Raw genomic sequence first — 16,621 nt, forward strand, 5'->3', positions numbered from 1 at the left:
TTGGAAATTTGGTCCGCTGGATGGAATTTTGGTCCGAATTTGGAAAAATTTGGTCCAAAATAAAATTTCGTAGTGGCAACGCTGGTTATGGCTGCGGCGCCGAAAATGTATTTAAGCCGAATTGCGTAAATTGTCAGAACCAGGGAAACGGGAGAGCGAGCGGTCTCCGCTCAAAGAAATAGAGAATAATAGATCCATTGCAATCCAAACATCTAATAATGAAACGAATTTCTTTGAAATTAACAGACACGGATTTAACCCTTTATTAACATACCATGAACGACTTTTAAGATATCAGGAAGCTCGGAAGAAAATTTTTTGTGAGACATTTTGTTTTGAAAATAATAGATTAAAACGGCCTACACGTAATACGAAAAGACAACGACAATTTTGGAAGGGAGTCAAATTGAATAGAAAGAATTTGAAATCGTCAATTGAGGCTATTTACCAAATTGGAAATGACGTTAGACCATATGTACGACTGAATGTTTTTGGAATGAATCTTTTAGGCCTCGTAGATACAGGTGCATCAATAACGTGCTTATCTGGATCGGCTGCCTCAAAGTTTTTAGACATGAATAACCCATTTAAACATTTGGATGAATTCGTTACTACGGCTGGAGGAAACAGATATCAAGTTATAGGTTTCGTCATTAGCGATGTTGAGTTTCGAGGAATTCGAAAGAGAATCAAATTTTATATAATTCCGGATTTAAAGAATGATTTATATTTAGGCATAGATTTTGTTAGGGAATTTGAGATGTTGAACTTTTGTATTAATGAAATTGATATTTCATCTAATTCGTCGTCTGAGAACAGTCATGATTTAGCACCACCTATGGCAAACCAGCTGTCAAATGCAGTGAAAACATTTCCTTCGTTTGAACTGGACGGCTTAGGCAGAACATCTCTTATAGAGCATAGAATTGAGGTATTGAAGGGCAGTAGGCCAATAAAACAGAGATATTTCTCCGTATCACCTGCTGTAGAAAAATTGATTCACGATGAAATTGACAATATGCTAAAAATGGATGTCATTGAAGTGGCTCCACCGAGCTGTTCATGGAGTAGTCCGGTGACGCTTGTTAGAAAGAATGGCAAATCGAGGTTATGTTTGGATTCAAGGAAGTTGAATTCGGTCACGATTAAGGACGCATATCCTCAGCCTAAAATTAGCAACATACTTTCTCGTTTGCCGAAGGCCGAATTTATTACTTCCTTGGATCTCAAACATGCCTTTTGGCAAATTGGGTTGTCGCCTGAATCACGTGATTTCACGGCATTCACCGTACCAAATAGGCCCCTCTATAGATTTAAGGTCATGCCATTCGGTCTAACAAACGCCCCTACAACCATGAGTCGGCTCATGGACATGATTATTCCGCCTTCGCTTCGAAATCAAGTCTTCATCTATCTTGATGACTTGTTACTTATTTCCAACAATTTTAAGAGTCACATAGAACTGTTATATGAAATTGCGAATATTTTAAGAAAGGCTGGACTTACACTAAATATTGCCAAGTGTAAGTGGTGTTTAAGACAAGTACGCTATTTGGGTTATATAATTGGTCATGGGGTGATAAAGACCGATAACGAAAAAATTTCTGCAATTAGTAACCTGTCTGCACCTAAGTCTGTCCGTGAAGTTAGAAAATTTCTTGGTCTTGCCAGTTGGTACAGGCGTTTTATTGATAATTTCTCGGCCTTAACTGCACCTATTTCTGACCTGACCAAGAAAGCTAAGACCTTTGTATGGACCAAAGAGGCCAATGACGCATTTGAAACTCTTAAAGCAAAACTGACCTCAGCTCCAGTTTTGATAACACCAAATTTTGATAAAGATTTTGTCATACAGTGCGATGCATCCAAGTTGGGTATTGGAGGAGTTCTAGCGCAAGAGGATGACGATGGTGTAGAAAGACCGATTGCTTACTACTCGTATAAGTTAAATCAGGCGGAGAAGAACTACTCCATTACCGAGCTTGAGTGTCTCGCAGCTGTAAAATGTATAGAGAAATTTCGGGAATACGTGGAAGGACATAGGTTCAAAGTGGTTACGGACCATGCAAGCCTCCGCTGGCTTATGAACCAAACAGATTTGAATGGTCGCTTAGCGCGCTGGTCCCTCAAACTACAGGGCTTTGATTTCTCTATAGAGCACCGCAGGGGTAGTCTTCAAACTGTCCCGGACGCTCTCTCCCGACTCTCTCTTGAATCAATTTCACAGGACGAAGTGGAGCCTGAGATAGATTTACAGTCACAGTTTTTCAATAGTTCAAATTACATTGAACTTAGGTCTTCGATTCTGGAGAATGAGAGTGCTTTTCCTGACTTAAAAGTCGTGGAAAAATTTGTATACAAGCGAATGGAGTTTTCTAATGGAGACCCATATTCTGAAGCTACGTCTTGGAAACTTTGGGTACCTGAGGAAATGACTCACGAGGTTATCCGAAGAGCCCATTCATTGCCAAATAGTTCACACTGCGGAGTTGGAAAAACACTCGAGAAAATTAGACGCAATTTGTACTGGCCGAAATTGTCACAACATGTAAGGGAATTTATTGCAAAATGTGAAATTTGTAAACAGTCAAAAGCTCCAAATATGATCTTACGCCCTTTGATGGGAGATAGAATAAAATCGGAAAGAGCGTTTCAAAGATTGTATATGGATTTTCTGGGTCCATATCCCAGGTCGAGATTAGGCTTCATAGGGATATTGGTAATCATTGACCATTTAACGAAATTTCCTATATTAAAACTTGTTAAAAAATTTACCGCATCTGAGATTTGTGATTTCATAGAAACTAATGTTTTTCATATTTTCGGCGTTCCCGAATTCGTTGTTACGGACAATGGCTCACAATTTAAGTCTGCTTTATTTGAAAGTCTATTATCTAAATATGGTGTGAGACATATTTGTACTGCAGCGTACAGCCCACAGTCCAATTCGTCGGAAAGGCTAAATAGATCAATATTAGCAGGAATTCGATCTTACTTAAAAAATGACCAAAAGGAATGGGATTCTCATCTCAGTCATATTTCGGTAGCACTTCGCAGCCTTATACATACATCAATTGGATATTCGCCTTATCATGTTTTATTTGGCCAAGTGATGATTTCCCATGCAGACTCTTACGAGTTATTACGAAAAATTGGATCTTTGGAGGAGGGTGAAAATATTAAGAGTGTAGACAAAATCCAATGCATACGAGATAAAGTAAAAGAAAATTTAGAAAAGGCTTACATCTCATACCAAAAATCATATAATCTTAGATCTCGACCAGTAGAGTATAAATTAGGAGACGAAGTATATAGGAAAAATTTTGTTTTAAGTAATAAGCCCAACAACTTCAATGCTAAATTAGCACCAAAATATATCAAATGTCGAATATTAAAACGTCTAGGCAATTGCTACTATGAATTATCAGATTTAAATGGCAATGCAATAGGAATATACCATGGTAAGGATTTACGCCCACTCTAATCGATTTTATTATCCGTCTTTCAGGAAAATTTTTTTCCATTAAATAATGAATAATTTATTTTAATATATATGAAACCGTTACCTGTGTTGTAACGGTTTCATATATATTTATATTATAGTACCACCACTTTCAACACCGCACCACTGTGCAGATATACCATCACTGGTGATATGCTCATTTTTTCTTCATTGTTCGATCTCTGTTAGTTAACATTCTTATCTCTCTGTTAGTTAGCATTATTGTCACTCCGATTGTTGATCCTCTCATGCACTCCCCATTCATGCTTTTTATTCATTCATAAAAAGAGATGAATGGACTAATTATGAATGAATGTCTTAATATTATCGATTTTTGCTTTGACATTAGTCATATAAGGAATTGAGGAGTGAACGGATAGGATATATCATTCATAATATTTTCATTGACATTTATTAATTCCGACCGCTTTTTCCATCAAAGTGACGCTTCAAGATCATTCCAACAGTGGTTACACGTAGTATCAAATCGAATTTTATTTACGCAGAAATTATTAAAAATTTGTAAAAAAAAAAGTGTCTGGGCGTTCAAATTATTTTATATATTTTCATAAGTACCATATTTGAGACATAAAGGTAATTAGAGAGTTGCACACTCTAGAAAGATTATTGATATTTTAAAAGGGATTTTTTTTTGTAGTGTCCGATTTTCTTAATATAGGCCGGTATGCACCTCTAGCGAAAAATTTCATTCCCATAAGAAATGCATTGCTATTTATGCTAACGAAATTTTCGGTAGCGTTCAATTTCGTAAGCTGGTACGCACCTCTAATGAAAATAACAGGGTTGTCAAAAGCATATTTTGGCAGCAAACATTTAATTTATTACAATCATTGTGTGCGTAAAAGTTTTAAAAGGTCTGTAAATAACAAACAATTTATTTGAGGAATATTTGGAACATATATTAACAATATTTAAAAGCGATTAGCTGGTTTAAAATTTGTGCACACAGCCCTGTTTTTTTGTTGTAGACTTAAATAAATTTTTGCTACCGCAAATTTCGCTAGAGGTGCATACCGGCCTTATTCTGGAATTTTATTGACAAGCGAAAACTGGTCCAACGTGTCTCAAAGTGAAGACAGCCCAGACACGTGGCCACTTGGATAACCCCTATAAATTCGAAGATCGTTTGAAACACCATTAAATTTTAAGAGGAATTGAAGACATTTGGTGGCTCTACTATTTTACAATTTTGTATGCGCAAATTACCATCATCAAATTTTTTGTGAACAATCTTGTAATTTCTCCAAACCTGAGACAATTGATCTAATTTTTTTCGACATAATTAATAATTAATCATATCAATAATTTCCACGAAACATGGAATAACTAATTAATTTAATAATTGCTGATAATAATAATAATAATTTCAACAAAATATGAAATAATTAATTAATATAATATATCTGATTTGATTGATTTGATTTTCCAAATAAGATTTAATTAAACTTAAAGATAAACCAAACCACTGTGCTAATTAACAGGCTAGTTTTGTAGATATGTTGGAAGTACATACCTACATACAATTTGCTGTTAATCATCACAGTCAATATTACAATTTTATTAAAATCTAAGCTTAACATTTGTATGTAAAATTTAACATATTTTTGAATGAATTTGATTTACTACACAAAAACAATAGAAACGAAAATATAACAAAACAACATAAAAATATGCGCTACCATCAACAACAATGCACAGGCCTGAGCAACGTGGGATGAGAAGTGAGTACAAAGTTAATAAGTAAAAAGTTACACTGTTTCCATAAGAAAACAAATTAAAAAAAATATAAGCATTTAATAATTTTCATTCAAAAGTATATGTTTTCTATTTATATTTATTACTATTTTGTAGTAATATTATTATGATTATATTTAATTAATGACGCATTTTGATATTATTTGAATTTAATTTAATGCCTGTAAATAAAATATTTCGAATTAGTATTATGGAAATAATGAATATTGGTTAAAATTAATTTCTTGGTGAAGCAAGGAGGTTGACTTGAGAAGTGGGATTTTATGTTGGGGCTCCGCAAATATTTAATAAAGGACCGCATGAGGAGCGATGGTTGGAGAGGGCGATGATCTAATTACAACCACAGATCAAACCGAAATGTGAAACCTAAGAAGCTTTGTAATATTTAGGTTCAGGTATTATTATGTCTGCTATGTCCGTCCGATTTAGAGCCTATTTGTTTTATGAAAGCACGTTCAGTTTTGTATTTGGTATATATATAGAAAGAGATTGGTCAAGAACCAGCCCCATCCGGCGAGCTAAAGCCTATTGTATGAACGTGCGGCCCTTCTCTCTCTACATTATTGTCACCTTTATTTATCATTACAGAATGAGCAAACTATACCATTACACAAGACAGGAACAAATTCCCTTAATGTCATGCTGCATCTATTGCCTTTAGACAAACAGTTAGTTGCAACAACGGCTGTGCGGTTGCGCGAGCTATCGCTGTGGTCGGAAAAAAGTTACGGTCACAGTTCGGTCCTCGAAATAATGCCAGATGTGCCTAACGTAGTGGATTACACTTTGGCGAGTCCACTTTTCGACAAAAAGTTTGAGACTCTAATCCCCAACAGTGATGCGTGGTGCACACAGACCCCGGGGAATAAAGAATATATAGATTTCTACACTGATGGCTCCAAATTGGATGGGCAAGTGGGTTTCGGAGTATATTCTAATGATCTGGAACTTCGAATAGCGAAAAGATTACCTAATCACTGTAGTGTATTACAGGCTGAAATATTAGCAATAAGAGAGGTGGCGAATTGTCTGAGAAGTAATGTTCCAAAAAATGTGGGCATTAATATATACTCAGACAGTCAACCTGCAATAAAATCCTTGGACTCTGTGTTCCTCAACTCGAAAACGGCCATCGATTGCCGCAAATCTCTCAATGAGATGGCTGAGCAGTACAATATTCACCTAATATGGGTGACTGGCCATAGGAACATACCGGGGAACTGCGAAGCGGATGAGTTGGCAAGGCTAGGGACTACCTTACATATTCCAGGGGAACTAGAATTTGTTGGGTCGCTGCAAGCTCATACTGCGTGAGAAGGCTGTTATGATGGCAAATGTTCGATGGGAGAATTGCAAGGGTTGTAACGACACCAAGCAAATATGGCCCCATTTCAACTTAAACCACACACTAGATATTCTAATGTTCTCGAGACGTCAGATATCACTCCTGATATCTGCTTTAACGGGTCGCTGCCTGATAGGCGATTTTGCAAAAACTATTGGCGCGAAGTATAATGACTATTGTGTGAGCTGTCATGATGCGAAGGAAAAAGAATCAATTAAACACCTCTTGTGTGAGTGTCCTGCATTTTGTGTAAAGCGCAAGCAACTTTTAGGAGCATATAGCTTCAGATTACTGGCGGATCTGGAAAACGTTAACTTAAGCAGTCTGCTAATGGTTTTGGAACAATCTGGTTGGTTCAGCGAAGAAAAATAATCGAGAAGGTTCAGCGGTTAAAACTAGAAGTGCCCATATGTAATAGGTACTTTTAGTTAATGTGGTATCACAAGTCTAAGTGAGCCTGAATCTTAATCGGGCTGCCACTTTAACCTAACCTAACCTAAGATGAATCTGAGAGCATATAAACGAGAACTGAGAAGGCCTCAACAAAATTCTTGGGATGATTACTGTAGCAGTATTGAGAATACGTCAGAGGCTTTCAGACTACGGAAGGTACTAGCATCCACTAACACCGCTCCAGGTTTCATTAAAACATCGGAGGGAAATTGGACAACGTCCAGTGAGGAGACGTTGGAGGTACTTTTGGACACACACTTCCCTGGAAATCAGACGGTTGAACCATGTTCTGGTGGTGTAACAAAGGTCATTTCCAATCGAGGAAATTGTGTCGGAATCTAGAATAAAATGGGCTTTAAATAGCTTTGGGCCATTACAAGCAGTGGCTGAAAGAATTATCCCCTGGTTGACGGTGATATATAAACGATGTGTAAACTTAGCATATATTCCAGAAAAGTGGAAGGAAACAAAAGTCGTCTTCATACCAAAAGCAGGAAAAGCCTCTCACTCGAGTGCGAAGGATTTCCGACCAATCAGCTTATTCTCATTCCTACTTAAGACCCTGGAGAGGATGATAGACATGTATCTTAGAACTAGCGTGGATTCAAGTTTGCTCTCGAAACGACAGCATGCATACTCGAAGGGCAGGTCTACTGAGACCGCATTGCATGAATTAGTCAGCTTTATTGAAAGCTCACTATCTTTCAAAGAATACACAATCGTGGCGTTTCTAGACATCGAAGGGGCGTTCAATAATGTCCATCCGAGCTCGATATTAAATGGACTGACAACTCTGAATGTTGATCCATTTATACTTAGGCTGTTAGACGACGTATTTCAGCCACACTAGGACAAGCAAACATACAAAGGTATGTGAACAGAGGCACTCCCCAAGGAGGAGTTCTATCACCTCTTCTTTGGAATGTTGCTATAAACAACCTTCTGGTTTCCCTAGAAAAAGAAAGGATAGAAGGGGTGGCATACGCAGATGATGTGGCGCTAGCAGTCAGGGGAAAATTCCTGAGAAATGGGCGAAAGATAATAGTCTAGGGGTAAATCCAACAAAGACAGAACTAGTCATGTACTGCAAAGATCGCAAGACTCCCACGGTTAGGCCCATTTCCTTAGGGGGTATTGAAATTCCCTTTAGTGAGTGTGCAAAATACCTTGGCGTTATTTTGGACAGGAAGCTGAATTTTAGGCTTAATATTGAAGAGAGGGCGAGAAAAGCCACGGTAGCTTTGTACTCGTGCAAAAAGGCAATAGGGAAAAAGTGGGGACTAAAACCAAAAATTGTGCATTGGCTATACACGGCAGTAGTTAGACCTATAATGCTATATGGTATGCTATATATATTGTAGTCTGGTGGCCTTCACTTCAGAAATCGACTTGTTTAGATAAAGTTCAGCGTATGGCGAGCTTATGTATCTCAGGCGCATTTAGTAAAACAGGAACAGACTCCCTTAATGTCATGCTACATCTATTGCTTTTAGACATTTTGGCCAAACAGTCAGCTGCAACAACGGCTGTGCGGTTGCGCGAGCTATCACTGTGGTCGGAAAAAATGTACGGTCATAGTTCGGTCCTCAAAGTACTGCCAGATGTGCCTAACGTAGTGCATTACACTTTGGCGAGTCCACTTTTCGACAAAAAAGTTTGAAACTCTAATTCCCAACAGTGAGGCGTGGTGTACACAGACCCCGGGGAATAAAATATATTTATATAGATTTCTATACTGATGGCTCCAAATTGAATGGACAAGTGGGGTTCGGAGTATATTCTAAAGATCTGAAAATTCGAATAGCGAAAAGATTACCTAATCACTGTAGTGTTTTTCAGGCTGAAATATTGGCAATAAGAGAGGTGGTGAATTGGCTGAGAAGTAATGTTCCAATAAATATTGGCATTAATATATATTCAGACAGTCAACCTGCAATAAAATCCTTGGACTCTGTGTTCCTTAACTCGAAAACGGCCATAGACTGCCGCAAATCTCTGAACGAGATGGCTAAGCAGTACAATATTCACCTAATATGGGTGACTGGCCATAGGAACATACCGGGGAACTGCGAAGCAGATGAGCTAGCAAGGCTAGGAACTACCTTACATATTTCAGGGGAACTAGAATCTGTTGCTATGCCTCTGGCCACCTGCAAGCTCTTCTGCATGAGAAGGCTGTTATGATGGCCAATATTCAATAGGATAATTGCAAGGGTTGTAACGACACCAAGCAAATATGGCCCCATTTAAACTTTAACCGCACACTAGATATGCTAGTGTTCTCGAGACGCCAGATATCACTCCTGATATCTGCTATAACGGGTCGCTGCCTGATAGGCGATTTTGCAAAAACTATTGGTGCGAAGTATAATAACTATTGTATGAGCTGTCATGATGCGGAGGAAAAGGAATCAATAAAACACCTCTTGTGTGAATGTCCTGCTTTTTGTGTAAGGCGTAAGCGAATTTTAGGAGCATATAGCTTTAGATTACTGACGGACCTGGAAAACGTTAACTTAAGCAGTTTGTTAATGTTTTTGGAGCAATCTGGTTGGTTCCACAAAAGTAAATAATAGAGAAGGTTCAGTGGTTAAGACTAGAAGTGCCCATATGTAATAGGTGCTTTTTAGTTAAATGTGGTATCACAATGGACTGAATAGTCTAAGTGAGCCTGAAATTTAATCGGGCTGCCACTTTAACCTAACCTAACTTGCTTTTTATATACGTACACTCAGAGAAGAGTGAACCCATTAGCGAGTTATTTTTAACTAACCAGTGTTAATATTGAACTTCGTATGTCGCTAAAGAAGCATGTACCCATAGTAAGTTCAATATTTTCCTATACGTTAGTAATTTGTTTTAACTTTTGTCAAGTTCAAATTTAACTGTTCAGAAGTAAAAAATTAACTAAATAATACATTTTTTAAAAGCGAAAAAATTAATGTTCCGGATTCCCTAGACCACCTGGTGACTTGGAGCAAGGATACATCAAGGGGGAGGATCCCCATTTCTACATGTCATATTATATTTAGTACAAACCACTTACTCTTCTGTAGTACAAATCCTTTAGAATCATTTATTGGATTTTATTTTTATCATTTTATAAAATGTTACCTTTTGTCCGGACGGAGGATCAAACAGCGTATCATCAGTTTTCTAACTAAACACACTATCCACTGGGCCACTTAGCTCTTTTACTCATCAACAACCAAATGTGACTTTGTTTATTCTTTTCTTGCTTGGTTGCATCTATTCATTAACACACACAGTCAAGGGTGTCTATTTTTAGAAACACCACACGAGCACATGTTTCGGAGACGAACTATTGTCTAGAAATAGATTCACTCAACGGTAGTTAGAATTGACATTCATCGTTAGTTTATTTATACTAAAAACGGAAATTTCGTGTCCAACTAGACGTCGTAATATTGCACAGTAAAAGTTCAGTAACGCTGAGAAACTTCTTCGTACGTTCGAGAAAATACGTATTCCCTATTATTATATTTGCTTCAGGAGTTCTTAACCATTTTGCTGATAATGGCCGTAAGTTCAATTTACTTCCACTGAATTAATTTAGTTCATCAACAGTTAAATTTAACTAACTGTGAGTAAAATTTTGAACTACTCAATATTATGGAATTTACTTGTAGTTACGACGTTAAATTTTCTGAGTGTAGTACTCTAAAATTTTTAATTCATATATTTGTCATTTAAATAGAATGTATAAAATTTTTGTAAAATACATACTCGTATGTTATTTCAATCGCTCAACAATAAAAATTGAAAACAAGGAAGATAATTAGTTAAAAAAAGAGTTTGCAGTTTCCAATGAAAAAAGTATGTGAAAAACAATTATCTATAATAGTTTTATTTAATCAAAATATAACATCGATTTCTCTAGGAATTCTAGCAGGACGAGGACAGATTAGTAACAAAGTTTCCAACATTAAATGTGTACAAAACCCCGTTTTAAAGTCCCAGGAAAACGTTACGCAGGGCGAGAACGTGGAATTATTAAGTAAGTACTACACATACAAAAAATTAATTTATTTTCTCGGAAACGAAATTTAAGACCAACGAAGATTTCTTTTCCTGTAATAAAGATTTATTTGTTATTGAAGAAGCTGCTTTAACAATAAAACAAAACTTCGTTAGTCTAAAGTTTCGTTTCGGATGAAAGGCTCCTAGTTTCTACACCCTAAAAAAATCGCTTCTCTAGCATATGTTCCAAGCATATTTTGCAGGAAGCACATACATTATTGGATACTGCCGAAACATTAGTATGTTTGCTTTATGTGAACATATTATATGTTTGGAAGCATTTTGAGCCCAAAAATTTTATATGCTTGGAAGAATTTTCTCCAAAGAAGATTGTGCTCATTCCCTCACATAATTTTCACTTCCACGAAATTAGTTATTTGCACCTTTTTCTGTAATACAAATAATGTTAAAGAAATTATTCAATTTTATAAATTTTACCTTTCGCCTGTACGGAGAATCGAACCGAGGACCACACAGTTTGTAAGCCAACAGACTATCCACTGGGCTACGTAGCTGTTATAGTCACCAGTAGACAATTATCGTTATAAGTTACATGTATATAGCATAGTTTGCAGCGCCCACGAGCCCATGCAAACATAACATTACTTAACAGAAACATACATTTGTTGGCCACGTAGAGCAGTGGTTAGCATTTCTGCCTTGCATGCAAAGGGTCGTGGGTTCAATCCTGCTCCGACCGAACACCAATTTTTTTTGTTTAATTTACACATTTATATTTATACTATATTAAATTTTTATAATGAAACTTCGAAATGTGGGTTATTAAAGTCAGTGCTTGATATAAACGAAATAGACTGAACTTTTGGATAAAATATTATTTTTTATTGCAAAAAAAATACGGTTTTTGGTATAAAAGTTTGAAATTTTGGAAGGAATTCAAAAACACTAACAAAAGAAGAAAGTGGAGTTGAGTATAAAGATATATAAATAATTTTATAATATACACATACATTTATTTAGCATTTAACACCATTTTAAATGCATTTAAAACTTATCGTGGTTTGTACTTAATTTCATTTTTTACCTTTAAGGCCGGTATTAAGTTGGCATTATCGCTGCAAAACTCGACTCAACTCCTCTTGGACTACTTATTAATAAAGAGGAACTAAACTTTGTTTTTATATATTTTACTGTTTAATATTTAACTATTTCCGCCTTTTATTTTTTTAATGTCCCAACTCTAAAAAGAATATAGTGCTCTTTCGTTATTTTTATGAAGATCCCTTTGTAATTTTTGTATATTTTCCACCGTTTTTATACCCTAAACCACATAGTGGTCAGGGTATAATAAGTTTGATCGGCCAAAAAATGTGCCTACCAGAAATATTGATTTTAGACCCCATAAAATATATACCGATCGACTCAGAATCACCTCCTGAGTCGATCTAGCGCTTGGTGTCCGTCCGTCCGTCTGTCCATGTATTTGTTGTTCACAGGATTTCGGTCGCAATTATTAACTGATTTTGATGAAATTTGGTACAGGGAGGTTTTTGGGTACAAGGACGAACGCTATTGAATTTGGAAGAAATCGGATCAAATTTAGATATAGCTCCCATATATATGTGTCGACAGATCTCGACAAATGGGGTCACGTTGCGCGTTTTTTCAAACGGATCGTCACCAAATTTGGCAAAAGGTAATCTTTTCCATCGCCCTTCAAGTCTGCAAATTTTCATCCAAATCGGTTCAGATTTAGATATAGCTCTCATATATATGTATGTATCGCCCGATTTTTGCTAAATTTGGTCATAAAACCCTTATTTATCAACCGATCTTACCCAAATTTGGCTAAATTTAGTCTTCTATAGCACTAACTATATGTTCAAAAAATCATCGAAATCGGTTCAGATTTAGATATAGCTCCCATATATATCTATAGCCCGATTTTTCCCAAATTTGGCCATAGAACCCTTATTTATTAACCGATCTTACTAAAAGTTGGCTAGATCTAGTCCTCTATAGTACTAACTATATGTGCAAAATTTCATCGAAATCGGTGCAAATTTAGATATAGCTCCCATATATGTATCGCCCGATTTTGAAAAATTCGCCCTTATAACCTTATGTTTGACCATACAGGCCTCATTTCGTAACTGATCTTACTCAAATCTTGCACAAGGTAACCTTTTGTGGTATTAATCAAACCCGCAAAATATTATGCAAATTGGTTCAGATTTAGATATAGCTTCCATAAATATGCATCGCTCGATTTTCCCAAATTTGGCCATAGTACTCTTATTTATTAACCAATGTTACTCAAATTTCAAATTTTGATGTAAATTTTATGCGTTTTTTAAAAAAAAAAAAGTTATCAAGCTCTTAACAAATCACCCTTTACTAGCCGATCGTACTTATACGTACTTGTAGCTCTTACATAAGAATATTGCTCGATTTTTACAAATTTGTATTTATTACCCACACTAATTTAACGATTTTCTCTTTTTTAATAATGGGCTCAATATTAGTGGCATACTAACTCCGTAGGCGCAATATCAACACAGCCAGTGTTGCTAGAAGTAGGGGAAATTCTCTATATGTAGGGTTTTTCTAATATTTAGCGTCTGGTAGGGACGTAGGGCCACAATGTAGGACATTTTCACTCAACACAATTTGTAATAATTTTTACATTTTGGTGGCTCTAGAGGAGGAAATTAGAAGCCGGCAAGGCTTGATCTTTAACAATGTGTGGTAAACTTTATTCCTGTAGAAAATTTTGTCAACATTTTATTTCTATAGAACATTTTGTCAAAATTGTATTTCTATAGAAATTTTTTTTCAAAATATTATTTCTATAAAAATCTTCTCAAAATTTTATTTCTGTGGAATTTTTTTCTCAAAATTTTATTTCTATAGAATTTATTGTCAAAATGTTATTTCTATAGAAAAATTTCTCACAAAAATTTGTTTATAGAAACTTTTTCCAAAATTTTATTTTTATAGAGATTAACAAAAAAGATTACTAATTTGGGTAGAATTCTACCAACTGTGGCAACCGTGGTGGTAATACAAATTTATATTCTAAGTTATATACGTTGCATATTCATGTTTTAAGATAATAAAGTACTTAGAACCATTTTTGTTTTGTAAAATTTTTTAAATTTAACGAAAAATATAGAAGGGAAAATTGTTTGGGAATATATGGGAAAGTAGGGAACTTTTTTGTGTCCTTGTAGGGTAAACCGAACATTTTCCCTGGCAACATTGACTATGAGCTATAGTCAGATTGACACAAAGCACCCATGGACATGTACCCCTTAATTTTCTTAAATATGCAACTGCGGTTTATCTCCCAGACCTATATGTTACCCCACAAATGCTTATGATTACTAATTCTGTAATGGTGGTTTAGGGTATGATATAGTCGGCCCCGCCCGACTTTCTACTTTACTTACTTGTTTTAATTTCCTTTGCCTGAATATTTTGACTTACTCTCCGTACGTTCCGATCTCTTTTAACGAACCAAGAAAAAAATTGTGCCCATAATGCCAAAATGATAAACAAAACACATGTCCACACATACATAAAATGCTGCTCTCAAGGCGATGTGTTTTCGCTGATTTTTTTTTTTTCAAATGTCTATTCTCTTGGTTCCGAATGTCTATTCTCTTTACTCCGAATACTCATTCTAATATTCAAATTAAATAATATTTAGACTTAAGCATATCAAATTTTTGGCCTTATCATAAAACAGTTTTCCGAAACAACATACAAGCGGTTTCACAGAAATTGCTCTCTTCATTCTCTCGCTGTGTTATGTTGATATCTTTCGTCAACCCTCCCGGTTTCCATATCTATTTCTTTCTCTATACTCTCTATCTATCGCTCTCTGAATAAAATATCACAACATATATATGTTTACTCGAAATTTGTAAATTTATCTATGTTTACATTGACACACATTCATACTTCAAACATAATATATTCTAACATATTAATATATGTGGCCCAAACATTTAGTGTTAGTTTAGCAACATTACATGTTTGCACTTAAATATATTGTGTTTAAAAATTGTGCCCGAAACACATTTTGTTTATATCGGAACATATGAAAAACATATTTTTCTAATAATGTACATTTTAAATTGACATTTTTTCTTAGGAAAACTGATGCGGCCCCATAACTGGCGAAGAACTCTGTACATATTGGAGCCAACATTGCCCGATGCAATTTAAGCAAATTATGGTTTCAAGATCTACATTAGAAAATTTATCGCTTTGGCTGGAGTACATAGAATCATGATCTATATTTATTGATATGTTATTAATTACCATTTATAAGTGTTTTAGTTTTATCGCGATAGGTTTAATACAATTGTTAATTTTGCATTCTTTCTACAACTCATCCATACTTCACATACTCGTAATTAGTATTCTTTCGACTTCATTTCATTTATATATTTTTTAAATAAAAATACATTTTTGTAAAAAGCAAAGAATAAAATTTCTAGTGTATTTATTCATATAAAATTTTCATGGTCAATTATCATAGTAATTTGAATTACTTTGCCACTTAAACTCAACACAAATGTAGTTGGGGTACAGCATTAAATTGATTACCATCGTATTAAACTTAATTACGATTTTAATTGATGTACTTTACAAAATTGAATAAACATTGAACAGTAATCAACCAAATACTAATGTATTTGGTTGGTTACTGTCTCATTTGAAAATCATTTAACGACGCCCTTACAATTCGGGTAATTGGATTTACAATTTTCATTATAAGCTGAAAATCAAATACAAAAATAATTGAAATCACAATTTTGTGTATTTGATTCAAATATTCACTTTTTTCTGTATACTATAAAATTGTTTCTTAGTAAATTGTTCACATTTCGTAGTAAGATTTTTATATTGCCCATGTATTTATACCCTTCACCACTACTGTGGTACAGGGTATAATAAGTTTGTGCATTTGTATGTAACGCCAAGAAGGAAAAGTCTGTGACCCATCGTTTAGTATACCGATCGTCTTAGAATTAAATTCTGAGTCGATTTAGCGATGTCCGTCGGTCTGTCTGTCTGTTCATGTATTTTTGTGCCCAAAGTACACGTCGCAGTTTAAGTTCGATCGTCCTCAAATTTGGCATGGGGTCGTTTTTTTAGAACAAAGACAATCGCTATTGATTTTGGAAAAAATCGGTTCAGATTTAGATATAGCTGCCATATATATTTATCCCCGACCTGGTCATAATTGGCGTGTTTATCAACCGATTTCCTTCAAATTCCGTACATACGAATATTTTATGAGTCTCGAAAAACTTGCAAAATATCAGCGAAATCGGTTCAGATTTAGATATTGCTCCCATGTATATCTTTCGTCCGATTTAGACTCATATGACAAAAGAGGCCAAAGTTTACTACTGATTTTCGTTAAATTTTGCACAGAGAGTAGAATTGACTTTCTACCAATGCTTGGTAAATTTGATTGAAATCGGTTAAGATTTAGATATAGCTCCGATTTGAACTTATATGGCCTC

General features: G+C 35.3%; 1 long non-coding RNA gene across 1 annotated transcript; it reads left to right on the top strand.

Annotated features, from left to right (window-relative positions):
* Positions 1 to 10,780: 10,780 nt before the first annotated feature.
* Positions 10,781 to 15,579, top strand: LOC142241519 (uncharacterized). The gene is made up of 3 exons (XR_012723666.1): positions 10,781 to 10,913; positions 10,978 to 11,094; positions 15,238 to 15,579. It is a non-coding gene; the product is annotated as an uncharacterized LOC142241519 (long non-coding RNA).
* The last annotated feature ends 1,042 nt before the right edge of the window (positions 15,580 to 16,621 follow it).

The sequence above is a fragment of the Haematobia irritans genome, chromosome 5 (genome assembly GCF_050003625.1).
Source record: "Haematobia irritans isolate KBUSLIRL chromosome 5, ASM5000362v1, whole genome shotgun sequence".
Lineage (NCBI taxonomy): Eukaryota > Metazoa > Arthropoda > Insecta > Diptera > Muscidae > Haematobia > Haematobia irritans.